Here is a 22,609-nt window from a genome sequence, read left to right as displayed (position 1 = left end):
AATATTTTTTTTCTTCACTCTAGTAAAATGGTCTTCATGTTCATTGAAAAATAAAATAAAATGAAACCAAAAGAAATAGAGCTGCTTCTCCTCCTCCTTCTCCTCCTCCTCCTTCCCCTCCTCCTCCTCCTCTTTCTATTCCTCCTTCTTTTTGAGACAATGTCTTGCTAAATTGCTTATGGCCTCACTAAGTTACTGAGGCTGGCCTCAAGTTTGCTATCCTCCAGCCTCCACAGCCACTGGGATTACAGGTGTGTGCCACTGTGCCGTGCTTAGTAGCAGAGCATTGGAAAGCTTTCGCTCTGAATATCTGAGAAGAAAGCACTCTCCCCCTGAGCAGCACATCCCTGCTGGCTTTTTGGACCAGATCATTCCTGAAGCAGTAGATGAAGGGATTCAGTAGGGGTGACACTATGGTGTTGAAGAAAGCCACTCCTTTGTTGAGGGTCATGTGCCCAGTTTGCATGGGCTTCAGGTACATGATTATGCAGTAGCTGAGTGACACCACCAGCATGTGGGAGGAGCAGGTAGAGAGGACCTTGCTGCAGCCCCCAGATACGGGCAGGTGCAGAACAGTGCTGCAGTATGACAAAACCGTCAACAGCAGAGTGCTGACCAGGGTGCACATGGCCACCAGGAAGCTGACCAGCTGCAGAATCCTGGTGTCATCACACACCAGCTCCAGCAAGGGGGTGCTGTCACAAAAGAAGTGGTTGAGGATGCGGGGACCGCAGAAGTGCAGGAAAAACATCCAGGCACACAGCACCCCAAGGACCAAGACGATGGTGACCCAGCAGGCCAGCACCAGGCAGCAGCACACACGGGGCTTCATGAGAGTGGGATAGTGCAGCAGGTGGCAGATGGTAGCGGTCACCAGACATAACAGCCAGCAGCAAGGACTCCACTGTGCCTAGGATGAAGAGGAGCCTTGTTTGCATAAAGCACCTGGCACGGGCAATTGTCCTGTGACCGGAGAGGAGGTGTGTCAGCATCTGCAGGGTGACCGTGGACGTGAGTCCCACCTCCAGCAGGGAGAAATGGCGCAGGAAGTAGTACATAGGAGTGTGCAGGCGGTGGTCTGCCAAGGTCAGGGTGATAACGAGCAGGTTGCCCAGGAGGGTCAGCATGTAATGACCAGGAGCACCATGAAGAGAAGGAGCTGGAGCCCTCGCACGTCTGTGACCCCTAAAAGCTCCAAATCCAGCACAGCAGTGAGGATGGGTTCATGAGGTGCCATTGCCCAGGCACCAGGCTGGGGGAGGCTGCTCTCCTAGCCTGCTTCCTGTCTTTGCTCCTGGCCTGTCTTTAGTCTCTTGGTCTATGTGGCTTTTTGGAAATGCAGAGACATTCAGTGCCTATCCTGCTGCTCTGTGGAGATGAGACAAGTGACATTTATTACAGTGCTGGTCATGGTGTGGACATAACAGGAATGCTGGCTTATGTAGCCCGCAATGACATCACTTCAGGAAGTAATACTTACTTTCATCATGAGATTTAGCACCTGCTTTCTCCAAGAAGACTGCTCTCTGATGAGTGAAAACTGGGTGTGGTGCACACCTCTCAACCCAGGGACTCAGGAGGATGAGGCAGGAGGTTCACCAGTTCAAAGTCAGCCTCAGCAAAAGCAAGGCAGTAAGCAACTCAGTGAGACCCTGTTTCTAAATAAAATACATAATAGGGCTGGGGATGGGGTTCAGTCGTTGAGTGCTCCTGAATTCAATCCACAGCAACCCCCTGCAAAAAGAAAAAAAAAACACAAAAATAAGAGAGATATAATGTGGGACACAAACAGGAGACACATACATACTTGAGCACTGTGTGCCACGTCCGGCTAACAGAAGCCGAGTACGGCGATGGATGGTGGGGTTAAGAAATACACAGGACACCAAGGTTCTTCATCCAGGAGGAGGCGTGTGTGCGCTTTATTGCCAAATTTGTTCCCCTTATATATCTTTTGTAACAGCTGCGGGAAATTACTCAAAAGCGAGGAGGGAAGAGTAATAACTGCGTCCTTGGGTTACCGCCACTGTCACCGTTCCCTATCAGGAGGCTTGAACAGGTCAAGATGTTCCCGAGAGACACATATGCTCCAGGCACATAAACAGGAAACCACAAGCCCGCTTCATGGCATTGTGAGTTGGCTACATAGACATGCAGAACAAAGAAGTCGGGGTTGAGTCCCCAGGGGCCAGGGCGGGCCTGCTACCAACACTGTGTTGTAGTCACATTAAAAAAAAAAAAAAAACAGGAAAGCCAGGGGCTAGAGCAACCCCCTGTCATCCCAGGAACTTGGGAGGCTGAGGCAGGAGGATCACAAATTTAAGGCCAGCCTCAGCAACTTAGCGAGACCCTGTCTCATAATAAAAATAAATTCATAAATAAATAAATAAAAATATTCAGAGGTGTAGCTCTGAATGGCCTGGCTGCCCACTTCCCGGTCTTGGGGCTGCACATGTGGCTGGGATGGCTCCTGGTGATCTGCCAGGAGGAGGTGCTGTGTCCAGTGACAGAAGAGGCGGACTACCTCCAGGATAGGTCCAGGACTCTCCCGCCCTCGTGGACAGCTCGTGCTTCCCTAACAGACTATGAGGTGGGTGGTGAACTCGCTCCACCCTATGACCTTTATCTTGATTGGCTCCTGTGCAGTATATAAGCTGTGTGTACTTCCTCAATAAATGAGATCCTGCTTTGACTCATCTCCCTGGTGCGTCTGATTGTCCTCCAGTGAGGGAGGGCTGGGTGCGGGCCGCCAGTCGACCTTTACCTTTCTTGGCTCGTCTTGGTCGGGGCGTGCTTTCCCACTTCTCCCGCCAGTCAGGAGGAGATGGGGGGCTAAAAACCCTGATATCTGGCACCCAAAAAAGGACACTGAAACCGGACACCAAACCCGGACGCCAAGGAAGTATCGGCGAGCCAAGCCAAGGGAGTTTCAAGGTAAGGGTATCCCTGGAAAAGATGGGGCAATCTTATACTAAGTACAATGACCCTGACTGGAAAGCCATTGTTAAGGAGCCTCTTGGGTCACAGTGAGTCAGTCCTCTCGCTGCCCACGAGGAGAAAGATTTAAAAGCTCCCTCTGACAATGGCCTCCTAGATCCTTTTGATCCCTGGCCTGGTCCTCTGGGTTCCATACCAAGTGCCCCTGTCCTGGAAAATGTGATAGAGAGATGGGATGGGGAGTGACCTCCGCCATATTATTACCCCTCCCGCCATGGAAATTCTCCGCCCTCTCGTGCAAACCCGGAAAAGCCGGGGAAGCAGCCATCTTGTATGGCTTTCCTGGTAAATGCTTACCCTGGGGGCCATAGACTGGCCTTATGGTATCCCTGGGAGGCCCAAGATTTGAAAGAACTCAAAAAGGCGGTCTCCAAAGATGTACCTAATTCATCCTGGGCCAAAACCCTCCTCCAGGGTCTGGCCCACCAACAGTGTACCACCCAAGACTGGAAAGACTTAACCATGGCTGTGCTTCCTGATCCCCTGTACCTGAAGTGGTGAGCTTTCTTTAATGAGGAGTGCTACGCTCAGGCTGAGTGGAATCAGGCTGTTAACCCCCTGGCTCCTGTAACTTATGGGATACCGTCGGGGTCCAGTGGTCAATTTTCCACAGGCTTTCAGCAGTCTGCTATCCCTGCCCCCTACCAGGAGCAGGTATGGGCTTTGGGGCTGGCAGCATGGAAGAAGTTGGAGGAAGGCCCCTCAGAGCCCCTGATAGCAGGAGTTACTCAGAGGGCTACAGAGGATCTTTTCACCTTCATTGAGAGTATGGAAAAGACCCTCCAAAGGAAATTCCCCCCAGGGCCCCTTCGGGATCAGTTTGTCAAGATGCTGGTCTGGGAGGGGATGACCACAGACCACAAGCTAGCCTGTGCGGGGATGAAAGACAGATCTATGGGGAGGTGGATAGTGGCCACTAAGGACGTTGGTACTCAGGCCCACCAATCACAGTCGTTGGTTGCGGCCTTGCAGGCCCAACGGCTTTGCTTGCTGGGGCTCTTACTACAGCACTTCCCTCTTTCAGGGGTGCCGGGAGAGGGGTTTGTTATGGATGTGGTCAACAGGGCCACTTCAAGAGAGAGTGCCCTACAGGACAAATAAGACCTGGTGCCCCGCAGGGACATCCCTCAGATTGGACCAAGGGGCAAACTCCGCCTTAGATGCCTTGCCCCCATGTAGAAAGGGATTCCATTGGCAGAGGGATTGTAAATCCAAATTTGATTTTGAGGAGAAGCCTTTAAACTACTAACGGGGTGCCCTCCAGCCCTGTCACCCAAAGGAGGCACTTCGCCTACTGGCCCGCCTAGGGTCCACTGGACAGTCCCCATAATCCTGGGAATTAGGCCCAAAATGGACATCTTCATAGTAGATAAAAAGTTCTGCTGCTTGATTGACACTGGAGCAGACCGGACAGTATTAAGGAAAGAGGAGGTTCCCCCACTATGGAATCTGATTCCCGGACCTCAGTTATTGGGGGTGGGGGGCGATACAATGTCTGGAGAAACCAAGGATTGGCTTACTTGGAAGGATGTAGATGGGAGTCAGGGAGGGGTATGCCCTCTGGTGGTGTCTGGCCTGACAGCTGATCTGAAGGGACGGGACATTTTGGAGGAAGCTGAGGTGATCATCACCACAGATCACAAAGGGAAATATGATGATATCCTAGAGGAAGAGGAGTGCCAACAACAGTTTGGCCCATCGGGTCCCCTTAGCAATGACCGGTGGGATCCACTTTTTGAGACATCGAGGCGGAACACTCCTGCACCCCATGTAAAGCCTCACCCCCAATCCTAGAGGCCACTGTTCCTACCATCCCCAACATTCAATAGCTTCCGGGCCCTCCAGTGTAGGTGGCACAGTGGCCGCTTCCCCCAGATAGACTACAAAAGCTAAAGGCAATAATATCAGAACAACTGACCCCAGGGCATATTAGGCCCTCCCTGGGCCCTTGGAATAGTCCTGAATTTGTCATACAAAGGGCCACAGGGAAATGGAGAATGTTACAGGACCTAAGAAAGATTAGTGAGTGGAGGATTGCCATTGGTACCCCCTTGCGAGGGCTACCCTGGATCCCCTCCATCCCTCAGGATTTGGATCTCATTGTGACTGACATCAAGGATTGCTTCTTTTCTATTCCCCTTGATCCCCAGGACTGTGAGAAGTTTGCCTTCTCTGTTTCCTATGTTAATTTCCAGGGGCCAGACCAAAGATATGAGTGGGTGGTGTTACCCCAGGGCATGGCTAACTGTCCAGCCTTTTGTCACCATTATCTTTCACAAGTCCTGCAACCTCTTCGGACGTGATTGGACATGATTCTATGTGTTCACATGGATATGACATCATTATTGGGACAGTGGACGCCAAAGCGTTAGGCTCCACCTATAAGGAATTCCGAGCTCTCTTACAAAAGGGAGGATTACGTATATCTAATGACAAGGTCCAGACCTTACACCCTTTTAAAATTCTAGGGGCTGAACTTAAGTTGGACTCTGTCCCATTGGTGGAATGACAGAAACTGTTGGACAAACTCAACTGGTTAAGGCCTTGGCTTCACCTGCCTACAGAAGACCTGCTTCCACTTTTTGACTCTTTAAGAGATAAAGTCCGATTCGAGACCCAACATGGCAGCAGGTGGGGAGGCAGCACTGTCAGTACCTCCTCGATAACGGGGTCAGAGAGACGCATTAATATGCTTAGATGCTACCTGCTGAAAAACTTCTAGCAAAATTCCGCTGAAGTGAGACCTGCCGGGAATTAGTAGGATTATTGGAGGTGACAGTTTGCCCCAGACGAGTAAATCTCCGCCATGCGGCACAGAGGTCCAGACCGCCACTGCACAGCAACCAGCCGCTGCTGCGTGGCGACTGGACGCTGCTGTGCAGTGACCAGCTTCCAAGGCGACTCAGCAAGTGCAGCACAGGGACCCTATGAAGAGGTCTCTAACGAAGCCTTCATGAAATAGCGAACCGGGAACCGAAACCAACTGAGATTGGGTCAGCCAAGAGAGAGGCCAGTCCCACCGCTCTCTTCAGACACACCGGCAAGGAACCTGGGGCCCGCCATAGCAGAGAGGTGACGTCACCAGAGTTCAGCCAACGAGATTCCTTCCCAGCAGAATCCGCTTTAGCAAGTGTGTGACTCCCACCCCCATCAGATACAAACAGCCGGAAAACCTCAAAAATCTCTCCGTGGGCGTGACTGTAGAGGCCGAGGGACTCCCGACCTCCAACTCCCCCTACCGCCAGTGGTGTGGGCATGTCTGTAGGGGCCGAGGGAAGTAAAGGGGATTCTTGATCCCCAACTCCTCCTACCATCAGCAGCGACACCCAAGGTCTTAGCTGCCAGTTTCCGGGGGCGTGCCCACCAAAGGGGTCTGGAAAAATTAAACTGTTGGTTCCCAGATCACCGCTCCACAGCACTGGGGCTTGGATGAATGACAGAGAGAGTGCTCAGTTGTTCGGAAAATAGGGCATGCAGTGGGGCTGCAAGTGTAATAACCAGATCCTTGGGGAACTGCCTCTGGTGAGCAGTACCTGGCTGGCTGGCAGGAGGAAGGGGGGAGGGGCAGAAGAAGTGAAACGGCGCTGGACTAACAGGATTGAGAGACTCCCAGGAGCTGCCTTACAGGGATTGCTGTCGGCACATAGAGGGCAGAAGCTCAGCTCGGAGGGCACAGCTCCACCTACTGGAAGAGAAGAAAATGGATCTCTAAGACTTCAATTTTTTTAATTTCTATTTTATTAGTTTTTGTCTCACCTTTTCCTTCTTTTCTTCTTTCCCTTTTCAAGTTTTATTGTTCTTTCCATTCTACTCTATTCTATCTCTCTCTCTCTCCTTCTTTTTTTAAGAGCACCTTCCTTCCCCTACCGCCCCCCCCCCAACTTTCATCCCAAGCATTACGTCTTCCATTACGTGTAATTGTCCAAATGCAAATAGGTGAATGTTTCAAGGTTGTCTACAGGGCTCCTACATACCTAGCTACTACCAACACCCTGATCCAATCGCCAGTTAGTATCCCCCTTCAGTAGAGCAATCTTCCAAAGTAGCCAAGACATACTAACCCTCATACCATCATAGCACCTAACCTAAACATAAAGTCCTAAGAACAGACAACAAATCACTATATGCATACATAATCTGGAAGCCTTTTATGAACTGAATGAATCACCTTTAAATTACAATAAAGCCCAACATTTCTAGGCATAGTCTCCAACCACAAAGGATATACAAAACCAAAACAAATTTATAGGAGTAAACAGAAACACAGCAGTTAAACAGAGTTGGAAAGTAATGTGAACAACATGAAAAAACAAGGGAAAAAAGGATTAAAAACAATGCAGGACAACTTAAATCTACAGGAGAACCTACAGGCAGCAGAAAAATGGACAGAGAAAGAACTCAAGGCATACCTGACTCAGATGGAATGGAATCTTAGAGAAGTCATTAGACAGCAATTTGAAACAATGAAAAAATACTTTGAAAACAAATTGCATAAGCAAATTCAAATTGCAAAGAAGGAGCTCTACCAGGAGATAGAGATTAAAAAAAAATCAAACAGTAATCCTAGAAATACAGGAAACCATAAACCAAATTAAAAACTCAAATGAGAATATTGCAAATAAACTAGATCAAATAGAAGTCAGAACATCACATAATGAAGACAAAGTTTATCAACTCGTAAAGAATATAGTCAACACAGAAAGTATGTTAAGAAATCATGAGCAATCTATCCAAGAGATATGGGATGTCATAAAAAAACCAAACTTGAGATTCATTGGGATAGAAGAAGGCATAGAGGTTCAAACCAAAGGAATGAACAGTCTGTTGAATGAAATAATCTTAGAAAACTTCCCAGAAATGAAAGATGGAATGGATTGCCAAATCCTGGAAGCCTACAGGACCCCAAATATACAAAACCATAATAGACCAACTCCAAGACACATAATTATGAAGATATCCAACATACAGAACAATGAGAGAATATTAAAAGCTACGAGAGAAAGAAGGCAGATTACATTCAGGGGTAAACCAATTAGGTTAACGGTTGATTTTTCATCACAGATTTTGAAAGCAAGAAGATCCTGACACAATGTATTTCAAATGCTGAAAAATAATAAATTCCAACCAAGAATATTGTATCCAGCAAAATTAAGCTTCAGATTTCACAATGAAATTAAAATATTTCACGATAAACAAAAGTTAAAAGAATTTGCAGCCAGAAAACCAGCACTGCAAGGCATTCTGAGCAAAACATTAGAAGAAGAGGAATTGAAAAACAGCACCCAAAACTAACATTGGGAGGTAACCCAGTAAAGAGAAGGACAAAAAATATAACCAAAAAGGCAAAATGAGCCATATTAAAATAAATAAATAAATAAGCATGTCTGGAAGTACAAACAATATATCAGTAGTAAACTTAAATGTTAATGGCTTAAATTCACCAATCAAGAGACAAAGGCTAGTACACTGGATTAAAAAAAAAAAAAACGAATCCAACAATATGCTGCCTTCAGGAGACTCATATGATAGGAAAAGACATATACAGGTTGAAAGTGAAAGGCTGGGAAAAATCATACCACTCACATGGTCCTTGGAAGCAAGCAGGAGTGGCCATACTCATATCGAATAAAATCAACTTCAAACCTAACTTAGTCAAAAGGGATAAAGAAGGCCACTATATACTGTTAAAGGAACCATCCACCAACAAGACATAACAATTATCAATATGTATGCACCAAACAATGGTGCTGCAACATTCATAAAACAAACTCTCCTCAAGTTTAAGAGTCAAATAGACCACAACACAATAATTTTCGGTGACTTCAACTCACTGCTCTCTCCATTGGACAGATCCACCAGACAAAAGCTGAATAAAGAAACAATAGAACTCAATAACACAATTAATAACCTAGACTTAACCAAAATATATAGACTATATCAACCATCATCAAATGGATACACATTCTTCTCAGCAGCACATGGATCCTTCAAAAAGATAGACCATATATTATGTCATAGGGCAACTCTTAGTAAATATAAAGGGGTGGAGATAATACCATGCATCTTATCTGATCATAATGGAATGAAACTGGAAATCAATGATAAAAGAAGGAAGGAAAAATCCTGCATCACCTGGAAAATGAACAATATGTTACTGAATGATCAATGGGTTACAGAAGACATAAAGGAGGAAATAAAAAAAAATTCTTATAGATAAATGAAAATACAGACACAACATACCGGAATCTATGGGACACAATGAAAGCAGTTTTAAGAGGGAAATTCATCGCCTGGAGGTCATTCCTCAAAAAAAATATAAAAACAACAAATAAAACACTTCATCTCAAAACCCTGGAAAAGGAAGAGCAAAACAACAGCAAATGTAGTAGAAAACAAGAAATATTTAAAATCAGAGCAGAAATCAACGAAATTGAAACAAAAAAAAAACATTGAAAAAATTGATAAAACTAAAAGATGGTTCTTCGAAGAAATAAATAAGATCAACAGACCCTTAGCCATGCTAACGAAGAGAAGAAGAGAGAGAATTCAAATTACTAACATACGGGATGAAAAAGGCAATATCACAACGGACACTACAGAAATACAGAAGATAATTAGAAAGCACTTTGAAATGCTATATTCCAATAAAATAGAAGATAGTGAAGATATCAGTAAATTTCTTCTGTCATATGATCTGCCCAGACAGAGTCAGGAGGATACACACAATTAAACAGACCAATAACAAAGGAGGAAATAGAAAAAGCCATCAAAAGACTACCAACCAAAAAAAGCCCAGGACCGGATGGGTATACAGAGTAGTTTTACAAAACTTTCAAAGAAGAATTAATACCAATACTTTTCAAGCTATTTCAAAAAATAGAAAAAAAGGAGCTCTTCCAAATTCATTCTATGAGGCCAACATCACCCTGATCCTGAAACCAGACAAAGACACTTCAAAGAAAGAAAACTACACACCAATATATCTAATGAACGTACATGCAAAAATCCTCAATAAAATCTTGGCGAATCAGATACAAAAGCATATCAAAAAAATTGTGCATCACGATCAAGTAGGATTCATCTCCGGGATGCAAGGCGGGTTCAATATACGGAAATCAATAAATGCTATTCACCACATCAATAGACTTAAAGATAAGAACCACATTATCATCGTGATAGATGCAGAAAAAGCATTTGAAAATGTTCAAAACATCCCTTTATGTTCAAAACACTAGAAAAACTAGGGATAACAGGAACTTACCTCAACATTGTAAAAGCTATCTATGCTAAGCCTCAGGCTAGCATCATCCTGAATGGAGAAAAACTGAAGGCATTCCCTCTAAAATCTGGAACAAGACAGGGATGCCCTTTCTCACCACTTCTATTCAATTTAGATCTTGAAATACTATCCAGAGCAATTAGACAGACAAAAGAAATTAAAGGCATAAAAGTAGGAAAAGAAGAACTTAAATTGTCACTATTTGCAGATGATATGATCATATATCTAACAGACCCAAAAGGGTGTAGAAAGAAACTACTAGAGCTTATAAATGAATTCAGCAAAGTGGCAGGACATAAAATCAACATGCAAAAATCAAAGCATTCCTGTGTATCAGCAACAAATCTTCTGAAATGAAAATGAGGAAAACCACTCCATGAACAATATCCTAAAAAAATAAAATAAAATATGTGGGAATCAACCTAACAAAAGAGGTGAAAGATTTATACAATGAAAACTACAGAACCCTAAAGAGAGAAATAGAAGAAGATCTTAGAATATGGAAAAATATACCCTGTTCATGGATAGGCAGAACTAACATCATCAAAATGGCGATATTACCAAAAGTACTCTATAGGTTTAATGCAATGCCAATCAAAATCCCAATGGCATTTCTTGTAGAAATAGATAAAACAATCATGAAATTCATATGGAAAAATAAAAGACCCAGAATAGCAAAAGAAACTCTAAGCAGGAAGTGTAAATCAGGTGGTATAGCGATACCAGATTTCAAACAATATTACAGAGCAATAGTAACAAAAACAGCATGGTTCTGGTACCAAACAGGTGGGTGGACCAATGGTACAGAATAGAGGACACAGAGACTAACCCACAAAGTTACAACTATCTTATATTTGATAAAGGGGCTAAAAGCATGCAATGGAGAAAGGATAGCATCTTCAACAAATGGTGATGGGAAAACTGGAAATCCCTATGCAACAAAATGAAACTGAATCCCCTCCTCTTGCCATGCACAAAAGTTAACTCAAAATGGATCAAGGAGCTTGATATCAAATCAGAGACTCTGCATCTGATAGAAGAAAAAGTTGGCTCCAATCTACATATTGTGGGGTCGGGCTCCAAATTCATTAATAGGACACCCATAGCACAAGAGTTAATAACAAGAATCAACAAATGGGTCTTACTTAAACTAAAAAGTTTTTTCTCTGCAAGAGAAACAATAAGAGAGGTAAATAGGGAGCCTACATCTTGGGAACAAATTTTTACTCCCCACACTTCAGATAGAGCCCTAATATCCAGAGTATACAAAGAACTCAAAAAACTAAACAATAAGATAACAAATAACCCAAACAAAAAAATGGGCCAAGGACTTGAACAGACACTTCTCAGAGGAGTACATACAATCAATCAACAAATACATGAAAAAATGCTCACCATCTCTAGCAGTCTGAGAAATGCAAATCAAAACCACCCTAAGATACTATCTCACTCCAGTAAGATTGACAGCCATTATGAAGTCAAACAACAACAAGTGCTGGCGAGGATGTGGGGAAAAGGGTACACTTGTACATTGCTGGTGGGACTGCAAATTGGTGCGGCCAATTTGGAAAGCATTATGAAGATTCCTTGGAAAGCTGGGAATGGAACCACCATTTGACCCAGCTATTCCCCTTCTTGGACTATTCCCTAAAGACCTTAGAAGAGCGTATTATAGGGATACTGCTACAATGATGTTCATAGCAGCAAAATTCACAATAGCTAGACTGTGGAACCAACCCAGATGCCATTCGATAGATGAATGGATGAGAAAAAAATGTGGCATTTATAGACAATGGAGTATTACTCTGCACTAAAAAATGACAAAATCATGGAATTTGCAGGGAAATGGATGGCACTAGAGCAGATTATGCTAAGTGAAGCTAGCCAATCCCTAAAAAACAAATGCCAAATGTCATCTTTGATATAAGAAGAGCAAATAAGAACAGAATAGGGAGGAAGAGCATGAGAAGATCACCATAAAACAGTGATGAGAGGGGGCGAGGGAAAGAGAGAGAGAAGGGAAATTGCATGGAAATGGAAGGAGACCCTCATGGTTATTCAAAATTACATACAAGAGGAAAGGGAAAAAAAAACAAGAGGGAGAAATGTATTACAGTAGATGGGGTAGAGAGAGAAGATGGGAGGGGAAGGGAAGGGGAGGGGGATAGTAGAGGATAGGAAAAGCAGCAGAATACAACAGACACTGGTATGGCAATAGGTAAATCAGTGGATGTGTAACTGATGTGATTCTTCAATCTGTATATGGGGTAAAAATGGGAGGTCATAACCCACTTGAATCAAAGTGTTAAATATGATATGTCAGGAGCTTTGCAATGTTTTGAACAACCAACAATAAATTTTTTTTAAAAAGGGGGGGAAGAACAAACTAATTCAAGTTAAAATGCAAAAATAAACCCAAATGACTGAATATACAAATCATATCTGATTAACATCTTTGAGTTCTGATAGGAATCAGCCAATTCTATGAGACTTTCAAAGAAGAACTAACACCAACACTTCTCAAATCATTCCATGCAATAGAAGAGGCGGGAACCTTTTCAAACATTCTACAAGCTGGTATCACCCTGATACCAAAACCAGACAAAGACACATCAAGAAAAGAAACCTCAGACCAATAACCCTGATGACCTTAGATGCAAAACTTCTTAATAAAATTCTGGCAAAATGCCTATGAAATCATTTTAAAAATCTAGTGCCTATGATCAAGAGGGTTTCATCTAAAAAATGCAAGTTTGTTTCAACATAATGGAAATCAATAAATGTAATACATCACATCAACAGACTTAGAGACAAGAATCATACTATCTGAATAGATGCAGAAAAAACTTTGATAAAGTACAGCAAGTATCCATGTTCAAAATTCTAGAAGAACCAGGGATATAAGGAACATGTATTGTAAAAGCTATATATGCTGAACCCTATGTCAACATCATCCTAAATGGAATGATTGAAAGCATATTCTCTTGAAATACTTGTACAAGATAAGGATGCCCTGTTTCACCACTTCTTATTCAACATCATCTGGAAACTCTAGCCAGGGCAAGTAAATAGAAGAAAGAAATTAAAGGAACAAGGAATGAAAAAGAAGAACTCAAACTATCCTTATTTGCTGATGACATGATTCTATATTTAGAGAAACCAAAAATCTCCACTAGAAAACTTCTAGAACTCACAAATGAATTTAGCAAAGTAGCGGGATGTAAAATCAACACCTATAATTCAATTGCATACTTATACATCAGTGATGAATTGACTGAAAAAGAAATTAGGAAAACTACCCCATTCACAGTAGCCTCAATATATATATATATATATTTGGGAATCAATCAAACAAAAGAGATAAAAGACTTCTACAAGTAAAACACTGAACTCTAAAGAATAAAATTGAAGAAGACCTCAGGAGATGGAAAGATCTTCCATGATCTTAGAGAGGCAGAATTAACATTGTCAAAATGGCCATACTACCACAAGTGCTACACAGATTGAATGCAGTTCCTATTAAAATCCCAGTAACATTTTCCATAGGAATAGAAATAATCAGTCATAACATTAATTTGGAAAAACAAGAGGCCCAGAATAGCCAAGCCAATCATTAGCAAGAAAAATAAAGCAGGAAACACCACAATACCAGACCTTGCATTATACTACAGAGCTACAGTATCAAAAACTGCATGGTGTATGGGCACCAAGCAGACAGGTAGACCAATGGTAAGAACAGAAGACACAGAGAAGAATCCACAGAAATACAGTGACCTCATACTAGACAAAGGCGCTGAAAACAAACATTGGAGAAATGATAACCTCTCACAAAAATGGAGTGGGGAAAACTGGAAATCCTCATTTAGCCACATGCAATTATACACTTGTCTCTAAACCTGCACAAAACCCAACTCTAAATGGATCAAGAACTTAGGCATTAGACCAGAGACGCAGAGACCCCAATCTACCTCATTTTGGCTTAGGAACCAACTTCCTCAATAAAACTGCTAAAGCACAAAATGTTCAATCAAGAGTAAATAAATGGCATGAAACCAAACTCAACAGCTTCTTTACAGCAAGAGAAATGATCAAGAAGGGGGAGAGAGGGTTTACAGAATGGGAGAACATCTTTGCCACCCACATCTCAGACAGAGCACTAATCTCCAGTATATAACTCAAAAAACTGAACACCTCAAAAACAAATAACCCAATTCATAAATGGGCAAAGAGGACTATCAGACACTTCATAGAGAGAGAAATACCAATGGTCAACAAATATAGGGAAAAATGCTCAATATTTCTTGAGTATTTTATTTTTTCTAGAAATTAGAGAAATGCAAACTAAAACTATACTGAGATTTCATCTCATGCAGGTAAGAAAGGCAATTATAAAAAATACAAGTCACAATAAGTGTTGGTGAGGATGTGGGGGAAATGTTGCACTCATCCATGGCTGTGGGACTGCAAAGCGGTGCAACCACTCTGGAAATCAGGGTGGAGATTGCTCAGGAAACTAGGAATGAAACCACCACGTGGATTTAAAATCAGCGTACTATAGTGATGCAGGCACATCAATGTTCACAGCAGCTCAATTCACAATAGCTCACTGTGGAACCAACACAGGTGTCCTTAACCAGATGAATGGGTGAAAAAAATGTGCTAAATACACACCATGGAATATACCCAAACAAAGAGGAGTGATATGCATTGCCAGTCAGTGGATGGAATGGGGGACTGTCATGCTAATGGGAGTTATTCAATCCCCCAAACTAAAGGCTAAATGCTTTCTCTAGTATGCGGATGCTATCTCACAATAAGTGGGGGGTAGGAAAGAATGGAAGTACATTGGATTTGTCAAAGGGGAATGAAGGAAAGGGAGGGCCAATCTGAATATAGAAGACAGGAGAATGAATGGGACTTTACTTTCCTATGTGCATATGAACAAATGACCCACACATAAAAATTGTGAAATTCAAAAAAGAACTCTTATTTGTTAGGGGTAGTGTTTGATGTCAGATCTTGGTTTGGCACCCAGTGTCACAGTCTGGCTCATGTACTCTCAAACTTCCTACGTTTAAGTCCTAACTCTCAGACCTTGATACTGAGGTAACATTGGAAGGCAGAACCTTTACCAATATAGTTGTGGTACGTTCACACGAGTTCACAGGGCTTTGTCCTAAAATGGTGTGACTCACTTCCTTGTAAGATTTGGATTCAGACAGTGCTCAGAGGGGAGACCAGAAAAGGATACAACCCCAAGTGGCCATCTGCAAGTCAAGAAGAGAGGTCACAGGAGGAAGCAAATCTAAGAAACATTCATCATGAATTTCTGACCTTTTGAGCACTCAGTCTGTGGTATTCTGATCTGATAGCTCTAGCAATCCAATGCACACAGTAATGCTAAATTTGTAAAATAGAGGATGGATTTCTCCTTCCCAGGGGGAGGATATTTAGGAATTCCCTCTGCGGTTTTGGTAAATTTTATGTAAGTATAAAAGCATTCCTAAATAATCCTTTTATATTAAATACCTGAATGAATCCAGGTGGGGTGGTGAATAACTGTTATTCCAGAAGCATGGGAGACTGAGGCAGGAGGATCAAAAGTTGGAGGCCAGCCTCAGCAACTTAGTGAGGCCCTAGGCAACTCAGTGAGGCCTTGTCTCTAAAAAAAAAATGAAAAGGGCTGCGACTGGGGCTCAGAGGTTAAGCACCCCTGGGTTCCATACTAATGCCAAAACCAAAACAACAAAAAACCAACCAATGAATGAATATCCTGCAGCCCAAATCCCCCCTCCTCACTTTTTTTCCATTTCAGGTTTCTTTTAATGGATCAAGGACCTGGGAATAAAACCAGAGACCCTGCATCTAATAAAAGAAAAAGTAGGCCCTAATCTCCATCATGTGGGATGAGGCTCCAACTTAGTTAATGCTATAGTATCCCTTGAAGTTTCTGGTAGGATTTCCCCTTCCTCTACTGTTTTCTCTTTGCTTTAAACTATACAAAGTCTAATCTGGGACAGAAAAGATCCATTCTTTATAGGACATATCAGGGCACATACAAGATTGCCTGGAGCCCTTAGTTTGGACAATGAATTAGAGGATAAAACTACACATGACATACATATTTTCTCTACACTAGAAGAAGCTACAAATTGGTTCCCTTGCGGTGATGCCCATTGGGGGACTTTTTTTGGCTCCACCCACATGACCCAGCCAATCGGCCTCAAGAGTAGGAGGAGTGGGGGAGGTTGAGAGGCTTGTGGGAAGCCGGTGGTGGCAGTTGGGCTCTGAGGGTTTTTCCTGAGGAGCTGTGTGGTGTGGTGTGTGTGTTCTAAAAATAAAGTTCGTTTCTTTTGACAAGTGGCTCCTGAATTGTGCCCAGCCAGACTGCAGCATTGAGGCTTGACGGTAGTGTGCTTGCTTAGCATGTGCAAGGCTCTGGGTTCCATCCTCAGCATCACATAAAAATAAATAAATAAAATAAAGATGATATTGTGTCCAACTTAAAAACATGTTAAAAAATAAATCACATAAGAAACAAACATTTTGATTGTTCCTTCCAGAGGAAGCGTGAGCCTTTTTCTTGTCTCCATTGATGAGGATGAACCTGAGGGATGATCACTCAGGTTCTCAACAGAGTGGAGTCCAGCACAGACTCTGCCTCACCTGAAAGTAGGTGCCACCTGCCTGCTGCTCCCTCAAGCCCAGCCTTCAGATCTGCCTCTATTTTTCTGTTTTGCTTCAAGAGCATTTTTATGTGATGCAGTGTGAATTCTGGAATTTTCTGTATGGAAATCATGGAGTATGTGAGCAGGAATGTCAGGAAACCAGGTGGTCCAGTGAAAATGGAATTAAATGGAGAGGATCTACAGAGCCTCAGGACAATCGAGGGACCTCTCATACCCAGAATCCTGACATCAAAACATGTGGAAAGGATACGGGTTAATTTTAACTTTGAAACCAAGTAAGAGAACTTGGAGTTGTCTACAAGATTGGGATGCACTTTATTTTTTTGTCCAGGGAACTCATAGGAAATTTTGAGCACCTCTCCCCAGGTGGTTGTTATCCAGAGTAGAATCAAATCAAGGGGACAAGCGAAATGTTCCACTGGGGACTCTATAGTTCTGTGCTCCCCAGTGGGATCTTGTCACCTTAGTAGAGACACTAAAATTGCAGGCTACAGAGAGATGAGCTCACGGCACCCTTTCTCTTAGACCCATGCAGGTTATGCTCAGGTGCACAAAGTGCTCTGCATCCATCCAGGTAAGTGCCTCTCTGTTCCACAGAGATAGTTAGTGAGTACCTGGGGCTTGTAGGAGGAGGTTGAAAGGGGCAAACTGGGTCTAGGAGTGAGGTGTTTGGTAGCTTGAGACACCCAGCTCTCATGCCTATATTTAAGAAGACTAAGGTGCTCTGTGAAATGTGGGGAAGGAGATCTTCTTAGGTTGCATCATCCATTGAGACGCAGAAAGTTAGGTGCTATTTTCAATAGGAAGTGCCAATTATCTCAGGTTTCTCTTTAATTTTTTTTCTAGCAACTACAGCAGTGCTCATGTTACATATGTGTTTCCCTGTTTCATATGCTATTTACTCCTAAACTAATAATCAGGGATGTAATAATTCACCTGTCTGCTTTGTACAAAATACACGCAGGTTTCCTTCTCTCACCTTCTGGAACAAATAGAATATTACTGATCTGTGACTACTAGACTCTGAGGAATTAAAAACCATAATTTTACATGGCCCAGAAGGTAATGAGGGCAACCTCACATGGCCACAGGCATCTATCGAACTTTCCCATATAATCTTCCTTGTAATACATTTAATCTCAAAATTTAAAAGTGAATAGTGGTACTCCATAGTGGGTGCTCTGCCCATGAGCAAATTTAAAGTGAGAGGACAGTGGTCCTGTGTCACCATCCCAGGAAAAGTCTAGTGAATTAGATTGTGGTGTCTTTCTCTTTGCCCCAATGACAAGATAACAGAATTGTCCATAGCTAGGTAAGAAGAATATTTGTGTCCATTAATCTTCTTTCTTTTCATTATTCACTTAAACATTCTCTTTGCCCTTTCTCTAATAATGAAAGTGTCTGAAAGGCCTTTGATTATATATGCACCATTTTTGTATCCATTCTTCCACTGAAGGGCATCTAGATTGGCTCCACAGTTTAGCTATTGTGAATTGTGCTGCTATAAATATGGATGTGGCTGTGTCCCTGTAGTATGCTCTTTTTAAGTCCTTTGGGTATAGACCGAGGAGTGGGATAGCTGGGTAAAATGGTGGTTCTATCCACAGTTTTCCAAGGAATCTCCATACTGCTTTCCATATTGGCTGCACCAATTTGCAGTCCCACCAGCAATGTATGAGTGTGCCTTTCCCTCCACATCCTAAACACATTCTGTCCTGGTGTGTATTTTCAGGTCCTATTTCATGCAAATGCACTTACAGGAAAAAAAGTGAACCTATCTGCTTTTCTTCTTCCTAAAGCAAACCGGACGTGACTCATGTATCAGGGCAACAGATCCTCCTGCAGGTATGTTTGGGTTTCCCAGTGATGACAGCTTAGGGTCTGTGATGAATCTAATTTGCTGTTTTGTATTGTTGTTAGAAGACTAATTTTTCTTTTAATGATTCTGAATACAGACTTTAAAATATTCTTAGGGTCTATCTGTAAGTGTGAACCCTGAGCTGTACTTAAATCCTTCCAATTCACAGAAAAATTGATTATTTTTGGCCTTATTTTCTGGAAATAGCTGCCATTCATTCACCCAAATATTCTCCAGGATTTTCTCCTCCTTGATCCTGTGGCTTATATAAGTTACAGTGGCTCTGCCCCCAGCAGGGCACCTGGTGTGGGTGGCTGGGCCCTCCCTGATGTGCAAGCTGTTTCTCCTTAGTGCTCTTCAGAGTTTCCCAGCTATATCTCTGCCATAGAGAAGAACTTCCTGCCCAATTTTTCCTGACATTGAAACCAACTTAAAGCAGGATGAATCCTCCTCCCAGATTTCAATTGTCCATCTTACTTTAGCGATGGGAATCATGGTAAAGTTGAACTAGGTGGCAACCGTGAATCAAAGTGTGCTCCTTTGCTGCTGCTGGTATTATTATTTTATTTTGGTATCAGGGATGAAGCCCAGTGGAGTGCTTGACCCTTGAACCAAAACCCTAGCACTTTTCACATTTTATTTAGAGACAGGGTCTCCCTAAGGTGCTTAGGGCCTCTTTAAGTTGCTGAGGCTGGCCTCAAACTTGTGATCCTTCTATCTCAGCTTCCCAAACTGCTGGCATTACAGGTGTGACCACTGCACCTGGTCCACATTACTTCCCCTGTGACTTATGTCCTTCTCTATGAAAGGTGCAGTCTTTCTAATGTAGTTTTCTTTGAACAGCGTGTTAACCAAATACCATCACATTGCTAAGAGTCACAGCTTAGGAGGCCCCTTCATTACACTGCAGGGAAGCATACAGTTTCATCCTGGTCCTGAGCCTCTGGGCTCTTCTGTGATAGACAGGTGTGAGTGGCAGGTGCAATGGCTGGGAGAGGACATGCTGGACAATTTCTATTAGCTCATTTTTATAAAGTGTTCTTATTCACCAGAACTCATTCTAATGTCAATGAGCTATTAACACAGATGTAGCTACATACTTTTTAAGTCACTTACATATTGTATGATACTTAAGTGAATCAGTTTTCTGTATTGGATGTATGATTTGCTGATTCATTATGATGTGATCTGAAATTTAGATGGAGGATAGGCACAGGAATACCAGGGTATCGGAGGCTGAGGCAGGAGGATTGTGAATTCAAAGCCAGCCTCAGGAAATTAGGAAGGCCCTGGGCAACTTAGTGAGACCCTGTCTCAAAATAAAAAAAGAGGGGGTGGCCTTGTGATGTGTATCAATGGTTGTTAAGTCCTGGGTTCAGATCCTGGTAGGAAAAATAAACTCTTTGTTCACAGCTGGATAGATTCAGAAATACGTAATTGCTCCTGGGTCTACACTCTTTTTGTTGTAGAAAGTGTTTGCTCACTCTCCTTCATGCTCTGGAAAAAGGAGACTCATTTTTTTCATGCTGCTACTATGCAGTTTTGCCTTCAGACAAATAAGACTTTCTGGTCATTTTAAATTAACACTGAACTGGGGTCTTAATTTCTGAATATTTTTGAAAACTCCTGATTTCCTCTCATTCCTACTTTTTCTAAAACTTTCATGTTTGCACAACTATATATTTTGAAGTGACACTGAAAATCATTCCTTGAATGCTCTGATTTGCAGATTTAAACATGTTACTGAAAGTTTTACAATGTTGTGTGCTTGCCTTGCACACGTTTTTAACATGAATTAAACACAACGAAAGCAAAGTTGCCATTTCACACAAATGGTATAAGAGAATGCAATTTTAAAACTAAAATTTAAATTTTTTATTTTAAAATATTGTACATAAACGATTATAGTTAAACATAGATGTTTAAGTTATTCTTTAAAGCTTCATCAGTATATATTTTACCTACATGAAACAGTTGTTATAAGAACAGATGTATGTAATTTTATGTATAAAGATGTCAGGGAATAACATCTGTGCCTGTCATCATATATGCCTTGTGGAAGATCTTCCTAGTGTCATTTCTGGGCTTGTCATGGTAGAAAATCTGAATATACTGAATAAGTGAAAGAAAAAAAAATTGTATTTTTTCTGATCACCACATCTGGGAAAAAAAGAACTTTTCCCTAATGGTGTAGAGAATTTCCCTTTTAGACAAACACTGCATGTTCTTACTCATGTACGAGACCTAAAAAGCATTGCACACACTCTCCAAGAAATGTTGTTCCAGCAGATCATTCAACAAATTCTCCAGCATAAATTTCAGTCTTGGGCATTTGATTTCAGAGAAATGTCACCTTGAACTTGTAATAGAGATAACATCTTGTAGAGCTCATCTTTAAGGAATGGGCTGGACATGTGTCCTTTAATTAAAACCTTAAAACACCAACTCTGTTTTAAAACAGCACCAAGTCTGTTTAAAATGTAGTTCCATCTACTAAATTGATTATAAAGTCTTGAAAAGGAAAAAAAATAACTAAGAACTTGGTAATATTTTCAGAATGTTCTAACATAGGCTAGTTATTCCGGCTAGAGGATTAACAACAATGTGACATGTGTAGCCACCTCAGAAAATTCCAAGGACAGATATAAAATTTCGAGTTCTCAGAACAGGATTGTGAAAATGTTCTACTATGTTGGTTTTTCTAATTTTTACTGGAGTTTGAACACAGGAGCAATTAACCACTGAGCCACATCTCCACCCTATTTATATACTTTATTTAGACACAGGGTCTTGCTGAGTTGCTCAGAGCCTGTGTAAGTTGCTGAGGCTCTCTTTGAACTCACATCCTCCTGCCTCAGGCTCCTGACCTGCTGAGATTACAGGTGTGCACCCCCATGTCCTGCAGTAATTTCTTTCTTCTCTTTCTTTTCAGGCAGGGACACAGCTGATCTGTTATTAAAAGGACTGCATTGATTCTCCCAAGTCTTGTGCATGAAGAACTATATGATAATAAGATTAGAAGCCAACATTTCTAGAGAGTTCATTATGTGCCATGACACTTCCAAGGTTGGTAGGCACACTTTCCTTTTTCCCACATAGTCTCTGCAGGATTCACACAACAGGACTCTTTATGTGGACAGATGAGATGACTGGACCAAAGCATCCTAGGGTGCGTAAGAAGAAGCTATCGTAAATGGTAGCTCCAACTCGCAACTTCAACCAGTCCAACATCTGAGTTCACACCAATATTTTCTTGTTTATATATTACAAACATTTGGTCTGGTGGGAAATAAACCAGAGTTAAGATGGTGCTGACATGAAGTAACTTCATGCAGGTCTAATCTGTGGACACTCATGTTTGGGAGGGTCTTGCTTCCAGTTTCTTGCAATCAACCCCCCTGAAATTTGGCCCAATTTGTAGACCTCCTATTATGGAATTGACCAACAAGATCAGAAAAAGGAAAATCAAGTAAGTTTCTATCTTGCCCCAGACAACCTCAGATATGAGGTAATAGGAAGAAAATATATTCTTTTGAGCCGTGACATGACCCCACTTTTTAAAAATCCCTGGTACTTTTAATTTTTAATTTAGAGACAACAAGGTCTCAGGAAGTTTCTTAGGTCCTTGCTAACTTGGTGACATCAGCATTGAACTTGCCATTGTCCCATCTCAGCCTCCCGAGCCACTGGGATTACATGAGTGCACCACGGCACCTGGCTGACAATTCTTAATGTACAAGAAAACTGAAGTATCAATGTGTATGCCGCTGTGGAGGTCCCAGTGAG

At 42.2% G+C, this 22,609-nt stretch overlaps 1 pseudogene across 1 annotated transcript; it reads right to left on the bottom strand.

Annotated features, from left to right (window-relative positions):
* Positions 1 to 325: 325 nt before the first annotated feature.
* Positions 326 to 1,237, bottom strand: LOC308640175 (olfactory receptor 6E1-like; annotated as a pseudogene). Its single transcript has one exon. The product of its transcript is annotated as an olfactory receptor 6E1-like (transcript).
* Positions 1,238 to 22,609: the final 21,372 nt, after the last annotated feature.

This window comes from Spermophilus citellus (assembly GCF_964194105.1).
Source record: "Spermophilus citellus genome assembly, contig: SCAFFOLD_520, whole genome shotgun sequence".
Lineage (NCBI taxonomy): Eukaryota > Metazoa > Chordata > Mammalia > Rodentia > Sciuridae > Spermophilus > Spermophilus citellus.
Note: the sequence above shows the minus strand (reverse complement) of the source record. Positions and strands in the feature narration are given on the sequence as shown.